This window comes from Cupressus sempervirens, chromosome 3 (genome assembly GCF_028749045.1).
Source record: "Cupressus sempervirens isolate cs-2001-9-10 chromosome 3, ASM2874904v1, whole genome shotgun sequence".
NCBI classification, from domain to species: Eukaryota; Viridiplantae; Streptophyta; class Pinopsida; order Cupressales; family Cupressaceae; genus Cupressus; species Cupressus sempervirens.
The window spans coordinates 544,533,009-544,553,037 of record NC_143120.1 but is presented as its reverse complement, the minus strand read 5'-3'; the positions used below and the strand labels follow the sequence as shown (position 1 = coordinate 544,553,037).

Sequence of the window (20,029 nt, the reverse complement as noted above, 5' to 3'; positions counted from 1 at the left end):
AGCAATTAAAAATAATATCGTTCAGATTTTATAGCAGATTTATGTACAAGATAACAGCAGGTTTTGAAGCAGAATTATGAAGCTTATTGGAGAGATTATTTGAGCAGATTTATGAAGACTTTGAAAAATCTATTGGCAGATTTATGATGTCCTTATGGGCAGATTTACGAAGATCTTGTAAACAAACTTTTGAAGGATTGAAAAATTTATAGCAGATTTTGAGGGTGATTTAAGGCCAAAATAGTAGACCTTACAAGGTGATTTTTATTAGATTTCATGGAAGCCTGAGGATATTTATTAGAGCTGTTTTTTAAAGAAGGCAATACTTTGTTGTGATTGAGGTTGGTGCCTCCTATCAAAAGAGATTGGCGTCTCTTGTTGAGTTGGGGCTCAGTCACGGGGTGTGTACCTATGAAGTTTGTAAAAAGATATTAAGCAATACTTTGGTGTGGTTTTGTTTTCATGTAAATCTTGTGTTCTCATGTTCATGATTGCTATATTCTTTATGGTTATGATTATTGCGGTTGATTAAGTTTTGAAGTAGTAAAAGCTGTATTATACTGACACCCCTCCCACCTTTTAGTATAAGCATGTGTGCATCACTTGTTGGGGCAAACCACTTTAGCTTTGTACCATTTTCTTGATGTATTGCGTCGCACAGGTCTGCTAGTAAGCATCCCTGTGGTTTGGCATGGGATATTGAAGTTTTCTTGAAGTTATGATTAATTTTCTGAGCATTATACCCACTGAACCTGAGTATGCCAAACCTATACCTTGCTGATCAGAATGTCTAGACTATTTATCCTTCTTTCCAGTGTTATTTCGGACAGGTTTGGACTGTGGAGAATGCTTGAGGAGATATTTATGACTAGATTCATATGGGGTATGGTGAACGTGTGTTTGTAATCTTTCAGAGCTTAGTTACCCAGTTCTCCCCTTGGCCCTTTGAACGGGGTGAATTTTAAAGCGGTTCTTGGTCTTGATCCCGGTTCTCTTTTGATTTCCACTTGGGTTTGAACCCAAGCATCCTTTGGGTCAAACCTAGGTCGAATTAGGGCAGACCCAGGAAGACCTAGTGCGAACTAGGTACAGTTCCATTGGGAACATGCTATAATTTATTGCAGTAAACAGTTATTATAGAATTTGAATAAAGATTTTTAGCATTACAAACAAAATTTTCAGAATTTTCAGATATTCAAATATTTATTACATCAAATTAAACTAGCTCTCAAGATTTCTTTCAGTGAAATTTTTATATCCAATTGTTGATAATGGCCCATGTCCGAATAAATGGAAGCTCTGTATAGTGATAAACTAAGTTGCACGGGTACCTCCCCCCCCCCTTCGGACCACGTACCGGTTCGAACCGGTTTGTGGTTCTGGTCCGGTTCGACCTGGGTTCATTTTTGGATGCCTGGTTCGATTTGGTTCGAACCAGGGTTCGAACCCAAGAGAACCACATATAAAATTTCGGACCAAGGTTCGAACCTAGGAGAACCACATATAAATTTTCCACATTACAGCATGTTTTAATTTAATTTATGTTGATACATCTTGGGTCTGGGTTGGTAGGCATTACAATGCCACAGTTTTTTAGTGTTGAGTAATCCTTAGTTGTAAAACACTTTCTATTTGAATCAAAATGCTACTAAATTTGAGACACCCACAAGAGAAGATGCTCAACATGTGGCGACCACCATGACCAATTTCGAGGAATTTCAAGGCCTATTTGAGTAGCAATATGAATTTTTCAAACACTAAACAATAAACAACGTTTTATTGGGAAATGTTGCCCTGCAGAAGAAAGTTATGGTCACATGAATATGGTCAGGTGGGGCAGCTACTTACCACATTGTCTATCACTGTTTGGCTGATTATTTCTCCTCTAGGTATATTAAAAATTGTATTAAAGAATATTGAATCTGGGACGTCAAACTGTGTTATCCAGAGGCTTCCATGAATGGTCTTTTTCCAGTTTACTGTTGTTGATCAGTGCTTGGGAGATTGTGCCCAAAGAGATTGAAGAATATTCAGCTGGTCAAAGGGATTTACCTTCTGCAAGCTAGATCTAATTAGTTTTTAACCACGTTCAATCGATTATGTTAATCATAATAAGAGTTTGGTAAATAAATTTATGAAAAGAAGAAATTTTTATTAAAACTTACTGTTGATCTGCATAAACTAATCAGATACAGTTATGAATTTTTTAAATGAAAGGGAAGAGATCTGGTCGCTAGGGGTTCCAATGATCGCTGTGGTTTGCTACTATATTGTTTATGCTGTTTTAAAGTTTTTTGTTGTTCAAATGTGTTTATGCTACTATGCTACATTCTAATTCTAACTCATGCTTCGTAAAGATGTATATATATATATATATATATATATATATATTTAAAAAAAAAAATTTTTTTTACATGTTTTTGTACTAACGAACCCAAACGAACCCAAACCCCTTTTCAAAATTTTGTCAAACCAGCGAACCGGTTCTCGAACCTGAACCCGGAACCGAACCGCGAACCGGCAACTTAGGTGATAAATAATATTTGAAACATTAAACATCATCTTCAATAGGTGAAGGGAGTTGCAAGCTACTTATATAACATTTTTCAAGTAGGATGTTAATTACAAACAAACAAGCTCTTTGTATAATGAAAAAATAATAACGTTGGACAACTTGAAAAGTAGGAATGTTATTAGTGCAGTTGATCCCAGTAACATTGATAGTGTTTGTGAACCAACTAATGCCTTTGATGAAGAAGAAGAGATGATGAAGATTTAGATAATCCATTAGATGATTGAACCTTAGCATAATGTTCTAATTGTTGGAAGTCTAGACTCTAAACAATGATACTTGAACTCGATTTTATTTTAATATTTTGGTGTTGCCAATAGATATGATGCTAAGATTACAAGTTTGTAGTGTTTTTGTTGTTTTTATGATACTATTTGGCTTCTAATCTTAATTAATTTTTCTAAGGTGCATATAAATAAATAAATAAAAAAAAAATTTAAAAAAAAAAAAAAAAATATATATATATATATATATAAAGTTACCGGTTCGAGTTCGGGGACGGATTCGAGGTTCGAGTTCGTGGATGTTGAGGCAAATAGCTTTGGTTCAGAAAATTGCACTGATCTCATGAGACCATACTCATGTATATATACATGTCGATATGTAGAATATCGATATGTATATGTACATGAATATTTTAATGAAGATCGCAGCATTCAGAACTGCCAATGCATATTATTATTGAAGTAATATCTCAGATTTCAATTTGGAAACAATAGTATTTATACTGATTATTATCAATTGCAAATAGACTTAGTTAAAGTCTTAAATGGAATTAGTTCTTGTTATGACTAATCATCGGGTGTGACCATTCCACCGATCAGGCACATCAGTGAATGGACATGTCTCCAAATGGAGACATGCCCATTCACCCATGTACCCGTCCACATCATATATGATGGATATGCCGCCCGATATTGCAACATAGTAATTGATTAATGTGTGCAGATCAAAGACTATACAGACGTCAATCTTGAATAATATGTATCATCATTTGCATTGAGTTTTTATATATACTGTGCAACACTTGTACGCTTCATTGGCATTGACTGTACCTGCAGGAAATATACATAATTCAGCAGTGAAAAGGAAATCTGTAAGTAAACTTTACATGGTATCAGAGCTTGGCTAAGGAAATATCACACTAAGTTTATTGAATCAGATTTTTACTTTGAGACAAACAATCCTCTTTCCCTCCAAAATGACAAACACAATGAGATTCTAACATCATCTTGGAAGTGCTGATAACTTCGAATCTTGGAAACTTCGAGTAATGATGTTAAAAGAAAACAAATTGGAATCATTTATAAAAGAAGACAAAGGAGGAACCTAAAGATGATCCTGAAAAATCAGAATGGATTGAGAAAAGTGAAAAGGCAATGAAGATAATTATTGATATTGTTCGAGACCACATAGCACCTATTGTGGCAAAACATACCACAGCTTATCGTATGTTTCGAGCTCTTGAAAATGCATTTATAATCAATAATACTGGCAGAAAACTTGCTCTTAAAAGGTAGATGAATAGTATAAGCATGAATAAAGGAGAAAACATAAATGCTTTCTTTATGAGAATCACGGACTTAAGAGATCAATTATTTGCACTTGGTTATGAGATTTGAAAATCAAGAGTTATCCTTAATAGCATTAGGAGGACTTCCAAACTCATGGGAATCGTTTGTACAAGGCATAAGTGCTAGGTCTAAAATCCCTAAAATGGTTCGTTTAAGATCAAATTGTCTTCAAGAAGAATCAAGATTAATGATTAAGGGAAAACACAAAACCCTAGATGAAGATGTTCAAGTTCTTAATACAAATGCTCATAAGAAAGGAAAGAAGAAAAACAACAAAAGGAAAAGAAATTTTCATGGAAAAGGACAATCCAAACAGAAGAAAGATTTGTCCAAAATCCAATGTTTCAGATGTGATCTATATGGACATTATGCAATAATTTGTCCTGATAGATCTAAACCTCAAGCATCTTTTGCAAAATTTGAGAAGTCAAACGAAGGAAATGAACATGAGAAATATGCTTTTATTCTGCATTATCCAGCCAAATATCAACTAAAAGGAATACATGGATAGTTGACAGCAGGTCTTCCAGACACATCACTGGATATCAGGATAACCTAGAAAGCATGAAAATAGAAACAGATGAAGAAGTTACGATTGGTGATGACTTTGCATACTCGGTAAAAGGAATTGGGACCTGCACCATAAAATTGAAATTTGAAAATTCTATTCAACTTTCTGGTGTTCTCTATGTACCAGGTATTAAGAGGAATTTAATATCCATATCCGCTCTTGAAGATGATGGTTATAAAATTGCTTTCATGGAAGGGAGAGTACTAGCATGGCCTAAAAATTCAACCATTAAAAGGGCTCTAACAATAAGAGTACGACAAGGGCTCCTATATGAGCTATGTGCTAAGACAAACCTTGCATTGGTACATGAGTCTTTTGATTCAAATGAAATATGGCACCGAAGACTAGGTCATATCAACTTCTGTGCCCTAACATCAATGGAGAAGATAGTAACTGGAATGCCCAAGTTAAAACATATTCACAATGAATCATGTAAAGGTTGTGCCTTAGGGAAAAACACTAAAAGGCCATTTCCCCATAGTTTGAGCAAAACTAAAGAAGTGTTGGAACTAGTACATTCTAATCTATGTGGGCCCATGTCTATACTATCTATAGGAGGATACTTGTACTATTTGATATTTGTTGATGATTTCTCTAGGAAGAGATGGATATACTTCCTTAAATACAAAGAATCTGAAGAAATTCTCTCTAAATTTAAAGAATTCAAAACTATCACTGAGAACTCCTCTGGTAAGAACATTAAAATTCTGAGAATAGATAATGGAAAGGAGTATACTTCTGAAATATTTAAAGAGTTTTGCAAACTCACTGGGATTAAGAGGGAGTTCACAGTCCCTTACGATCCTCAACAAAATGGGGTTGCTGAAAGAAAGAACAAAACTATTGTAGAAGTTGCTCGGGCCATGATTTTTGATCAAAACTTGAGTATGTCTTTCTGGGCCGAAGCATCCAACACTACAATCTATATTCATAATAGATGTCCTCACTCACATTTGGACAATAAGACTCCTAAAGAAGCATTTTTTGGAAAGAAACTTGACATCAGTCACCTAAGGATATTTGGATGTCCTGTATATGTACATGTACCTAAGGAGAAAAGGACTAAGTTAGAACCTTTTGGAAGAAAGGGTATTTTCACTGGTTTTAGTGAAACAGTAAAAGGATACAAAGTCTACATTCTTGGACAGAAACAAATAGAACTAAGCAGAGATGTCATCTTTGAGGAAGACATTGCTTTCAGAAGAGCCAAAACCACCGATGAACTAGATACATTTAATGTATCTTCAGAAGGGATTCTTGCTCCTGAGAATCAGAAGGAGTTTTTTGAAGAGACTACAACTGAAACTGAAATCCTTCCAGAGACTTAAGAAGAGAGTCTTGATCACTCTAAAAGGCCACTTTGGACAAGTAAAATAATACAGGAAGGAGATGGATTTGCTGCCCCTTTAGGAACCTTCCGAGGAAGCAAGAGACCTAGAAAATTGACATATAATGCCTTCATATGTGAAAGCTTGAATTTCGAACCTTCTAGCACTTCTGAAGCACTTAAACATCAAGCTTGGAAAGATGCCATGGTGGAAGAATACCAGTGTATACTAAAAAATGATGTTTGGGACATAATTCCGAGACCTAAGGAAAAATCTATTATCTTCAAAATGGCTTTTCAAAGTCAAGTATGCTGTAGATGGCAGCATTGAAAAACATAAAACTCATTTTGTGGCGAGAGGTTTTTCTCAAAAGGAAGGAATTATTTTGAAGAAACTTTTGCACCAGTTGCTCGGTACACTTCTGTTAGAGCTGTAATAGCCATTGCAACAGCCAAAGGTTGGAAAATCCATCAAATGGATGTAAAAACTGCTTTTCTTAATGGAAAGATAGAGGAAGAAGTATACTTGGAACAGCCAGAAGGATTTGTAACTCGTGATGCTACTTCTTATGTGTGTAAATTGAAGAAGGCCCTCTATGGACTTAAACAGGCTCCTCGAGCCTAGTGTGAAAGGATTGACAAATACCTCTTAAGTCTTGGATTCACCAAGAACGTGGCTGATCCAAATCTCTACTTCAAAGTAACTAAATGTGATATGTTAATTCTAATTCTTTATGTTGATGATCTTTTGATTGCAGGGGAAGAACACATTATTGATCAATGTAAGAAAGATTTGGCTTTTGAATTCGAAATGAACTATTTAGGAATTCTCCATTACTTTCTTGGTTTGGAAGTATGTCAGAAGTCTGTTAATATTTTTCTACATCAAAAGAAGTACACTATTGACATTTTGAAAAGATTTGGAATGTGGGACTATCGACCCATGTCTACACCCATGGAAACCAATCTTCACAAGCTAAAGGAAGCAAGTGCTGAATCCAGACTAGTTGATCCCACCTTATACAAACAGATAATTGGGTCCTTGATGTATCTTGTAAATACTCGACCTGATATCTGCTATGTAGTGAATACATTAAGTCAGTTCATGTGTGAACCCTGTGAGATTCATCTTGTAGCTTTGAAGCACATATTGAGGTATCTTCAAGGTACTATTGGATATGAATTTAAATATGAGAATACCAGCTTGGAATTACATGGATATACTGATTCTAATTGGGCCGGAAGTGTAAAAGTCCGGAAAAGCACATTAGGATGTTGCTTCAGTTTAGGAACAGCCATGATCTCCTGGATATGCAGAAAGCAAGCTTTTGTTGCTTAAAGTTCTATTGAAGCAGAGTATATTGCAGCAGTGATGGGAGCTCGAGAAGCAGTGTGGCTTCGGATGTTGCTTTCAAACTTGTTTGGTGAACCTTTGAAACCTACTACGGTTCATTGTGATAATCAAAGTTGTATTAGATTATCTGTGATTCCGGTATTTCATGATAGATCCAAGCATATAGAGATTCCTTACCACTAGGTGAGAGACATGGTGGAAAAACGAGCTATTCAATTAGAATATATTAATACAGGTGATCAAACTGTTGACGTTCTCACCAAGGCTCTCCCTAAAGTGAAAGTTGATTATTTCAGAAAAAAACTTGGCTTGATTGAAATGTAAGTTTATGAGATTGAGTCTCAACCTTGTAAAATTTGTTTAACTAATTAATGATGTTTAAAGTGTAAACTCTTTCGTCATATGTGTGACTCTATGACTCATGGGCCTACCCTATGTTCATTATTTAAGAGGAGAATCTTTTTTATAATGTAATATTGATTCTGATAATATAAGGTGACGACTTTATTATTATTAGATTGTTATCATGATGAATATCATGCGACTTGATATTCAAGGAAAGATCATGTTAGTTAAAAGAGCATGTTGATGGATATTATGTGACTTGATATCTGTTGAAGATCAATATGTTCAATTCATGGTGGATATTATGTGACTTAATATCTATGGATGTACCATGAACTGGTATGGTGTATATCATGTGACTTGATATATTTATACTCACCATAACTGAAAAGAATATCATGAGACTTGATTTTCTTATATATATCTTGAGGATATTACTTTTTATAATGAGAATATTCATATGCACTTTGTCTTCCCTAGCTAAGAGGGAGTGTTGAGGCAAATAGCTTTGGTTCAAAAAATTGCATTGATCTCATGTACTCATGTATATATACATGTTGATATGCAGAATATCGATATGAATATGTACATGAATATCGTCTAAATATTTTAATGAAGATCGCAACATTCATGTTGGGTGGATATTTTGCAACCGACAGTTTTGGGTAAAAATTCAGTCACAAAATAGGATGACCAGCCATAGCGTGTGAGACAGAGTCTCTCCTACCTTAAAGGGAAGGCTCCCCCTTCTCACTGTTCCTTGGATCAACTCAAGGTAAGCAAGAAATTGAGAGATTTATAAACTGGGTGTTACTATTATCCTTTCTTCTTAACTTTCAAGAAAGAATCCACTTATTCGTAAGGCGAATAATGGGCAAGGTGAATCTCTAATTACACTTCTATCGCGAGCTAGAAACAATGATACCGATAAATTTTAACTAACTTAAAGGCTAGCCAAAACGTACCAGTTTGGCTCTAAGTCCTGTTGTATTTCTATGTGGTAAAATCTTTACAATTAGGGCACAAAGACTCCTAAAAGTAATAACAATCTAACTATTTTGCGAATTAAGATGAAAATACAAGCTACAGACAAAGCTTCTAACTATGGATTTTCACAATTGTTCCTGGTCAAAGCTCGGGATTCAATTGTTTCTTAACTCTTTTCTATCAATCACAAGATACAATATCAATAACAAAAGATAGTACGAATAAAAGGTAACTTGAATGAATTATAGACACAGTTTACAATTCACACAAATAACAATTTTACTTAATCAAAGTTAAGTCTCAAATGCTCCTTTGTATTTACTTTCTCTCAAAATAGTGCTACACAAACAAAGTTCTGCTGGCACAATTTTTTCAGAGCTCTCTTGTATAAAGATAATGATGATTTTACAATGAGGGGGGCACTCCTTTATATAGGCAAAGAAGTTGAGAAAAAGGGGGAGGAAAAAGTGGGAGCAACTCAACCAACTTTGACCAAGTCTAACTACAGAAACTAAAAGGGTTACATACAACTGCACATGCAACTCGCATTACACCTTTTACATACATGCAATTCACATTACATGCATCTAAAACAATTATGAAGTAGAAATTACATAACAATCTTAAAGATTGCTTCTTAATGCTTTGAATTTCACAATGATGTCACGCACTGTAGGAAGATCAGCAATCTCCATTGTCTTTGATATGGCTTCGATCCTCACTGCATTCTCATATGCTGATTGAACAACTTTAGAATTTGCTATTGTATTGTCCAACAAGTGTTTTGTCAAGGATTTGTACAAAACGAACTTGTTCATTGTGTGCGAACCAAATTCTTCAGAATCTACATCAGCATTGATTCTGATTGTATATTCTGAATTCACTCTCTCTGCTGCCAAAAGATTACCAAGATTATCAGTAACATAGCATCCCAATTGCTCCAAATCACAAGTAAGGCTTGTTTCAACTGCTTGACAATCTTCAAGAGCCACTTGCAATTTTGTGATCAACTTTCTTAAGGTCTCTTCCTTGTAACCAATGAGTCCTTGAAATCTGAAGAACATTTCACATGACGGAAGAACGTCACATGAGACCATAGCATTTAGATCAAATTTTATCATTTCATCCCAATCCTCAAGGATTTCCTTCAGGGTATCTGCTTCTTGAGTCAAAGAAGAAATTAAGCTTAGTTCCGTTTTGTTCATCTCTTTGATACGCTTTAGAAGTGCAAGTGTTTCTGTGATAGCTCGAACTCCTTCAACAATGATTTCCTGTATCCAAGACTTAGCAACTTCAATCAACCTTATTTCTTTAGATGCTTGTGATGCAACAACATTCTGAGAAGATTGTTTCTGAATGATCTCATTCAAACGAGCTATTTCCTGTTTCAATTGATTCTTCTTTTCCCAAAGCTCATGACTGCTTTTTGATACATTTGCTAATGCATCATGAGCATCTTGCAAAGAACTCAAACGAGATTGCCTTCCAACTTCAACCTTAGTAAATTTATAATCAGAGCTAGTGAGTTCTTCAACAGGTTTATCTACTAAAGGCTCAGCAACCTCAACATACTTGGTTTTGTCAGAATCAACCAAAATTCTAGAAACAATCTTGTCCTTTAGAGATTTGGATTTAGTCTTCTTCACAGGAAGATTGTCAGGAGGAACAACCACCTTCCTTCTCTTCGTTGTTATTCTACTCAACCATGCAGGTAGGCTGAAACTTTCATCTGTAGAAGCAAGCATAGTGGAGACCATTGGCATTGATCCAGATTGTATATCTGTAGTGACTGAACAAGATTCAGTTTGCACTGCTGTAGGCATAGGAACATGTTGTGAAGATTTTGCCATGAAAAGTTCAAATCCTGTCAAAGATGTATCAAGTTGGGAAACTTGACCACTAGTAAGAGTCGGAAAATCTTCAAACACATTTGCTAAGTGTTCAAATTGATCATGTGTACGAACATGAGGAGCAGCAGATGCAATTGGAAGAGCCATGGTATTAACTTCTGAGACGGGAATAGAGTGAGTGAAAATAGTAGAAAATGAATCTACATCATCATCAACCTCATGCAAAAAGGGCTCTTCATGTGGAGAAGACGTACAAGCTTGTGCAGGCTTAGGAGGAGATATGATTCTTATTTCTCCTTCTTCATCTGAAACTTCTTTTTCGGATTCTGTTTCCAATTCTTCTTCTGATTCTGTTACTGATTCTTGAATTGGTTCAGGAACTTGGGATGATTTAGTCCCTTTTCCACCCTTTAACTTGATTTTGAGAGTATTCTTGACATTTGAAGATGAAGCACCATCTTTCCCTATAATTTCCAATTGTGACTTCTTGCCAGGAGGACCAAAGCTTCCACAATCCAAACCCATTTTAGGATTTACTCTTTTTAGGCCTTTACTTTTCAACCACTTGTTAGTGTTTGCTAAGATGGATTGAAACCTGTCCATAATAGATGTACCTTCTTTTTGTTGCCATTGAATAGGAAAAGGACACATTTTATCAAAACCGGCTTTGATGAAATTCCGGATCAAGGATGTTGCCATCATCTTCAACTTGGAAATCTGGAGGGATTTCCAACATATTAAGATCGATTATTTGTTGCAAGGTTAACCTGCAATAATCCATCTTCATAATATCAAGCTCTGTTCTCATGTCAATCCAAATGTCTTCAATGTGATGAACATGAGTATAAGCCCTCTTTATCTGAGAGTTCATCTCTCGATAATCAAAGTCAAATCTAGCCTTGAACCTCTTCAATGTAATCAATTGCAACTTTGCTTCCATATTCTCCGCTTTAGGTACAGAAACAATTGATTAATTGCCAATAGATAAAGGCCTAGTTGAGGTGATGCCAAATCCAAGCTTATGTGATGCATGCTGATCATTCTGCACGTCCATGAGTTGTCTTGCTAACTCCATTAGAATAATTCGATCTGTAGCATACCTAGGTAAGGTATACGGCTCTCCTTTGAAATACCCAATTCTCAAGTATGTGAAAGTGGGAAATTGAAGAAAAATGCAGCCGTACTGGTTTACCTTTTCCCATGCTGCATTAGATACTCTTTTGATACACAACTGTTTGTTGAACAAACACCTGTAATGTCCAAAGAAAGCATCTTGGACTCTTCTGTAATGATACTTACTGTTAGCCAAAGTAATTTGGTCATAGTATTCCCAAACAGGTACTTGAAGATGATCACCTTTGGTGGATAGCCCCAAAAAAGACCCCATAGCAGCAGCAATGTAAACTAAAAATGAATTCATGTAAAAAGGTACTAATGTTCCTACATTGCATATCTGCTGACAGAGTGCAATATTAATAAGCTCTCCCCAAAAGATATGTTCTTTGTTCTCTATGATTTGAAACATAAATTTGTACATCCATGGTTCAAAGTCGGAAGAATCCTTAAGACCATAGATTTTGCTGAGAAGGATGATGAGGCCTTTGTATTCCTGTTTAAAATTGGACCGATGAAGAGTCTTTGGCCACCTGGTAAAATTGTTTCTTTTGTTGTCTAACCAGTAAAGGTTGACATACTTCTGATAGTTGCTTTTTTGTTCATTCTAACAAGCCAATGAGGAATCTTTGGTCAAATCAACACATTCTGATTTATGAGGAACTTTGAAGACTTGTTCAATCACTTCAGGGTCAAGGCTAATAATAATCTTGCTGTCAGCATCTTTGATATTCCTTGTCTTAGGAGTGAAGCGCCGAGCACATCTGTAGACAAAATCAGGTTCTATGGCCGCCATGGGAAATGTAGAAACCAAAAGGATGTTGCTTCTTTTAATATGTTTCGTCTCATGTGTAGCTGGAGCTTCAATCCTTTGTAGAAAATTGGCTACATCTACGTGACCAATCTTGGTGTCTAGTATGTTATCCAGAATAGACGTAATTGAAGAAGGAACTGCATGAGCCAATTCTTTGTCATATTGGTATTTCATCTTGCCCTTGGATTTGGAAGGTGAGGACATTTCTTGTGCTTGTACTGTAACACAAAAATTCCAAAACACAAATACATCGTCAGAAGGAATCTCCATGTAAGTGAACAGAGCAGCAGTGAAGATTCGAAAATGAGTGACTTTCGAAGAGAAAGTGTATGCATATGCAACGGAATGTGAAATGAAATGAAAGTATGAATATGAAAAATGGAATGAAATGAAAATGCGCGAAGGTGAAATGCATGGGAATGCGTGCAAAGTGAAAGTTGCTGATTTCAAAAGTGACTTGAATGTTTTCAAAGCTTTATTGAATGAAGCATGCATATATGTAAATGCAATATGTAACGGAAGGTGAAAAAATGAGGCGTAAATGCGAATGTGTATACTTTACATGTATATACGGATGTGGATGGAGGGTAACATGTAAAATATGTTATGAGGTGGAAACATGTATGGAAACATGTATTTATTCATGTAAGTGCAAATGCGTATATGAAGATGGAAATGAAACAATGGAGGTGAGATAATGAATTATATAGTCACTTTTGGAGGAAGAAAGAAGTCAAAATTCACGGAAAGTGAAAATAACATCTTTTTTGTCTTTTCAAAATATGACTTTTGATCAAAATTGGACCTTTTAGATGCAATTACACGTAAAGCATTTCGTGTAATCGTGTCGTGCAAATGAAAGCGAAAAATGAGATGGATGAAAATGGAAATGGAAAATGGGATTACATGCATGTGCGGATGGTGAATGAAGTGAAAAACATGTAATCGCATTTGTCGGATGAAATGTGAGATGTAATGACGTGGAAACAGAATGTGAAATGAAATGATAATGCTTTCGCATGTAGTGAAGGAAAAACAAGTTTTCGGGAAAAAACTTGCAACTTCTCCAAAATGAAGAAAAACTGGCAACAAGCACACAAAAAAAACAAGAGAAAAACATACCTTTGAAAATAACTCAAAACATACCAAGATGTAATGCACTCCCAAAGATGAAATTCGAATTTGGAACTTGGGGAAGAACCAAAGACATCAAAATGAAGAAAAAATTCATATTTAAAGAAAAAATGCACATTCTAAGGCAAAGATTTTCACAAATGGCATCTATCCAACGATTTCAAGCATCAAATTAGTAAGGATAAGCATGAATTAAAACACAAGAAAGAAGAAGTCCACTTACTTGATGAATATGTGCCAAAAATGAAGGAAAAGATGCTCTTTCTTTGAAATTTTCTTCAAAAATGATAAGAATTTGTCAAATCTCCAAAATCCGAATGATAGAGGGCAGCAAACAAGGAGATTATTATGCAAGATCACAAAACGTGCCCTACATTAGCTCCTCATTGCCACGTTTTAAAGATTTGAAAGTTCTTGAGCCGTTTTTATCAAAACAAGCAAAAAACGTGATCTTCAAAGTAAAGTATTTTGATGATTTAACACCAAAATAATGATCCTCAACCAATGTAATCACCTAAAAAGGTAAAAACGACTTGATCTCATGCAAAAACGTGATCAAACTTGGCAGATTTATGGATTTTTATGCAAAAAAGTGCCCTAGTTGAAGTTTCAAACATGTTTTTGGGTGCAATAACTTGATTTTTGATGAGGGCAAAATGATCACCTCTCCAAAACATGATGAATGTAATTGATTTCATTCAAATCCATGAAGATAATCAAAAGTTATGATCAAAATAGGAAGTTTTTGGAGCAAGAACATGTTTTTTTCACATAATAGGACATTTTTGTGTTCTTTGCATATTTTAAAACATGTAATAAGGTAAGACCTTTTTGATGCAATTGCATGTTTTAAAATATGTCTTTGGTTATAATCTCACTTTTTGAAGCCCATTACATATTTTAAAATGTGCAAGTCTCCAAAATTTCACTTTTTGGAGTCACTTACATATTTTATAAACATATCTCACCTTTTTCATGCACAAGCATGAAAACTCAACTTTTCATGTCATTGCATCAAAAAGGTCCACTTTTAGAAGCTTTTGATGTAATGACTTGAAAAAGGTCTTCAAAATGAATTTTTATATGCATTAGCATGAAAAGTTTCTACTTTTTCATAGTTTTTTACATGCATATGCACATAAAATGTCCACTTTTAGGCTTTTAAGTTATGCATTTCACTTATTTTTATAAAAATGTCAACAATATGGGTCAAAAATAATATTTATGTGTTATATTAATCAATATAAGTCATAAACATTAAGTTAAAATGACATTTATATAAGTATTTGATTTAAAAATCAAAAATTTAAAAAGTAACTATATAGTTCTATAGTCACTTTAAGTGAAAAATTAAAAAGCAACTCAACTTAAAATTATAACATAAAGTGCACTATAGTCACTTTAAGTTATAAATTTAAATGAAAAGTAACTTTAAAACATAACAAAAAGTGAGTAAAATGTTATATTTTCAAAAAGTGAATGTCAAAATGAAAATATAACATCATATTTTTAATTTGTGCCGTTGCACATAAAATGTCCACTTTTGAGGCACTAAAATGACCATATCTCTTGATTGACAACTCCGATTGACCTGTAGGTTAGACCGAATCGGAGGAGAAAACGAAAGGCATAAGATGAGCGAATGAAACAATTTGATATTCGAATTGAAATGGATTAATCGATCAACATTAAGCAATTGAATATCAAATTCAAGCTTAGAGAGATACGAAACTAGCTTGGAAAAGTTTCGTGTTGTTACCAACATTTTGTGGTGACAAAATGTAGGACAACAATTCAAAACTACCAATGCATATTATTATTGAAGTAGTATCTTAGATTTGAATTCTGGAAACAATCGTATTTGTACTGATTGTTATCAATTGCAAATAGATTTAGTTAAAGTCTCAAATGGAATTAGTTCTTGTTATGACTAATCATTGGGTGTGACCATTCCACCGATCAGGCACATCGTTGAACTCTAGTTATACAACAAATATGATTGATTTATCCAAAACAGAGCCAACCAATCCTTTTGATGCTATTAAACATCCAACCTGGAAAGAAGCTATGACAGAAGAATACCAATCAATTATGAAAAATGATGTTTGGGAAATTGTTCCAAGACCAAAAAGAAAATCTGTTGTTTCTTCCAAATGGATATTTAAAATAAAGCGTGCTGCTGATGGTAGTATTGAGAAATATAAAGCCAGATTTGTAGCCAGAGGATTTTCTCAGAAAGAAGGGATTGATTATGAAGAAACCTTTTCTCCTATTGCCAGATATACCTCCATACGAGCAGTCTTAGCAATTGCCGTATCAAAGGGATGGAAGGTACATCAGATGGATGTAAAGACAACATTTCTAAATGGAAAGATTTCAGAAGTTTATCTGGAGCAACTGGAAGGATTTGAAACCCATGATCCTAATGCATTTGTTTGCAGGCTCAAGAAAGCTCTCTATGGGCTTAAACAGGTTCCTAGGGCCTGGTATGAAAGGATTGATAAATATCTCACCGACTTAGGATTCTCCAAGAATGAAGCCGATCCAAACTTATATTATAAAAGAGATAAAGATGATATGGTAATTCTGATATTGTATGTTGATGATTTATTAATCACAGGTGATGATCATTTTATAGATCAGTGCAAGAAAGATCTAATTAGAGAATTCGAGATGAAAGACTTGGGGCTTCTCCATTACTTCCTAGGATTGGAAGTACGATAGAATTCTGATAATAGCATACTTAATCAAGGAAAGTACACTTCAAATATCTTGAAGAAATTTGGAATGTGGAATTGCAAGTCTATGTGTTCTCTAATGGAGACCAATTTACATAAACTTAAAGAAGCAGCTGCAGAATCACCTTCAATAGATTCTACTCTCTACAGACAGATGATTGGGTCCCTTATGTACCTAGTAAATACAAGACCTAATATTTGCTATGCTGTTCATGCCTTAAGTCAGTTTATGTGTGAACCTAAGGAGATTCACCTAGTTGCTGTTAAACACATTATGAGATACTTACAAAGTACTCTTAATTATGGACTCAAATATGAGAAAGTTGCTTTAGATTTGCATGGATTCACCGATTCAGATTGGGGTGGAAGTGTTAAAGACAGGAAAAGCACTTTAGGATGCTGTTTCAGTTTAGGATCACTTATGTACCTAGTAAATACAAGACTTGATATTTGCTATGCTGTTCATGCCTTAAGTCAGTTTATGTGTGAACCTAAGGAGATTCACCTAGTTGTTGTTAAACACATTATGAGATACTTACAAAGTACTCTTAATTATGGACTCAAATATGAGAAAGCTGCTTTAGATTTGCATGGATTCACCGATTCAGATTGGGGTGGAAGTGTTAAAGACAGGAAAAGCACTTTAGGATGCTGTTTCAGTTTAGGATTAGCTATGATTTCATGGATATGCAGAAATCAGTCTTCAGTAGCTCTGAGCTCCATAGAAGCTGAATACATTGCAGTAGCAATGGCCTCCCGAGAAGCAGTATGGTTGAGGAAGTTACTTGTGGGATTCTTTGGGCAAGCCATGAATCCTATGATTATTCATTGTGATAATCAAAGTTCCATCAAGCTCTTAGCGAATCCAGTTTTCCATGACAGATCCAAGCATATTGAAATTCCTTACCATTATGTAAGAGATATGGTAGATAGGAATTCTGTAAAATTCGAATACATTTGCACTGCAGATCAGACAACAAACATACTCACCAAACCTCTATCTAGAGTAAAGATAGAACATTTCAGGAGGAGACTTGGTATGGTTGAGTTGTAATACATTTGTACTCTTTTGATTATTAATAAAATAATTTTATTTTTTTGTCAGGCTATTGATTGTTATGGGCTCCACCATGTGTAATCATTATTTAAAGAGGTGACAATCTCTGAAATAATGAATACTTGTGTAAAAGGCATTATGAGAGATGACGATCTCTTAGATAATGTACTAAACAGTAGATTTTACTGTAAGATCCAGATGAGTTTTAGATCGTATTGTGATATTGACATTGCTATGTTCATGGGTCACAAATTGGATAAAGGAAGAATCTTAGAATTCTCCGGGTTTATCCTGTATTTTGGTAGATCTTAAACTCAGGATCTCATTGTGATATAGAAATACCAGTTTCTATCAGTCACAGCAAGTGTCTTATCACTAGTAGTAGTGATTTGTCATAGCACAGGTTTAGTAATATGACTTTGTATCATGTGTTCTATAATACCACATACTAAGAAGAGATAGACAGATATAGAGTATTAATTCTTGCTTGAAGATCTGTATTGATGTTGCTAGATATAATATCTCTTTGTAGGATTATCAGGTTGAGAGGGAGTGTTAAGAATATAATCTAGATAATCCTACAGGTCTGATAGTACAGACCGTACCTTCTTTTTATGGATAATATATCCAATGATTAGCAATTAATACATATTTATGCCTTTCCTATAGGTGCCGGCGATTTCCAATAGATGCTTTTGTTTTGTATTTGACTAAGCTAATACTTAGTTTGTTAATACTAATCAGAGTTTCTTGAAGTCGCCGATTTAGGAATAATTATGTTTAATGCCAAAGTTAAGGGTCATGTCCCTTGAGGGACATACCCTCTAGATAGGATATATATTCAGGTTGGGAATGTAGTTTAGAAGACACATACACACATCAATCTGCTCTTCTAAGTATTCTACTTCCTACGAGTTATAAAGCAGAGATATTCTTAATCATCCAAGTTTGAATATAGAGGATTGGACTTGCATTAAAGATTAATGATATCTGCTTTAAACAATTTGAATATACGTATTATTTAAAGGATCATTCTCATCCATTTGAAAGTGAACTATAAGTCTGATTCAAGAACAAAAGAATTTGTAGAACTTTACAGCTTTGACAAGTAGGTTGATGAGGTTGGTTGCACATGAGGTAATATCAGGTTGGGGTCTTTGTATGATGAGTCTTTATATACAAGTGATAACATGGCAACGCTTTGGCCTTTGCATACAAATCAAGAGAACGGGGTAAATAAGGCCTATAATTTTGAGAGGTGTGATGAACCATATATTTCTCATGCCCATGACATAAATTTAGAGGAACAATCCAAAATGACACTGCAAGACGATGAACTGCTTCAATAGGACAACAATGAAATGCATACCTTAAAGAACTAGTTGAAGGTTAGTGAAGACATGGTTGTGGCATCTTTGGTACATTATGATAACACTCACAAGATGGTTGATCTCTACAAGAAGACTCAAGGGAAGTGGAAGGAGAGTGACTCGTTGCTGATTTGTGGGTAGTCAAAACAACTCTTGAAACTATGAAATCAGAGTATTTATGTTTACTCTCCGACAGGGATTATATTCTTAAGGTTGCTGAAATACATGTTGATCAGTCAAATAAAGAAAGGAATGAGATTATGAAGCTCAACAGGGAGCTTAAGTATGTTCATGAGGCATTAGATGATACTCAGGTTTCTCTTCAAGGAGAGATAAGACAAAAAGCTAGGAAGGGAGTCAAAGAGTCACAACTGCGAGGATAAAAGGAGAAGAGACTCATTCTTTTGGCATGCTTGATTTATGATTCAGATTTCAGTTTCTCTCTTGCGAGAGTTATTCAGAAAGCTTTAACTTTCAGCTAGCGTGAGGACGTAGCCCCTCGTGTTGGCAGAGAGTAGACGCAAACCCACTGTCGGAGACGTCACTTCAAGTGTCTCGTATGTGCTTACAGGTTGTTCTTTTAGTATTCCAATCTAACTGTTAAACTATGTTTAAGATGGGATTTTGAATGATGGTTATTGTATTGCTGTTTTATAATGCAATAACAGGTTTTAGGGAGTTTTATGAGAATTTATTGGTTCTTTATACATGTTGGTTTGTAACGAAATTTCATATGTTTGAGTTCTGAATATTATATTCAAGAAGACATTGGATAAATATCTATTGGGGATATTTCCTATGGTTTACATTAGTGATTTATTTATAATGCGTTTTCATATGTTTATGATCTAAATGTTATCTTGAGAAAGAAATCGGGTCAATATTTGTTTGGGATATTTCATAACCAACATTGAAACAAATCCAATGTTTGTCATAGTTAGAATTTGTAGGGTTGGAGTCTCGGTTTGAAGCTCATGTCCTATATCACCTCAATATCTTTAGTGTTGTATTTGGTTGATCAATTGCCTTTTCCACTATTTAAAGGTGTGAAGTTTTAATTAAATGCCAATTCCTAATGTTTTGAACTTTGTCATTTGATTGTTTAATATTTTAAACAAAACTTTGGAGTGTGCACCTGTTCTACTTAAAATGAAATATTATAATTATTCCTGATGTTAGTCTCTTTTTGGACTTGGAGTAAGTGGATATAATAAAATAAAAAA

At 34.7% G+C, this 20,029-nt stretch overlaps 1 protein-coding gene across 6 annotated transcripts in view; it reads left to right on the top strand.

Annotated features, from left to right (window-relative positions):
• EMB2757 (Transducin/WD40 repeat-like superfamily protein) overlaps positions 1–20,029 on the top strand; it is a 254,050-nt gene that overhangs the window by 3,735 nt on the left and 230,286 nt on the right. The gene's annotated exons all lie outside the window — the stretch shown is intronic.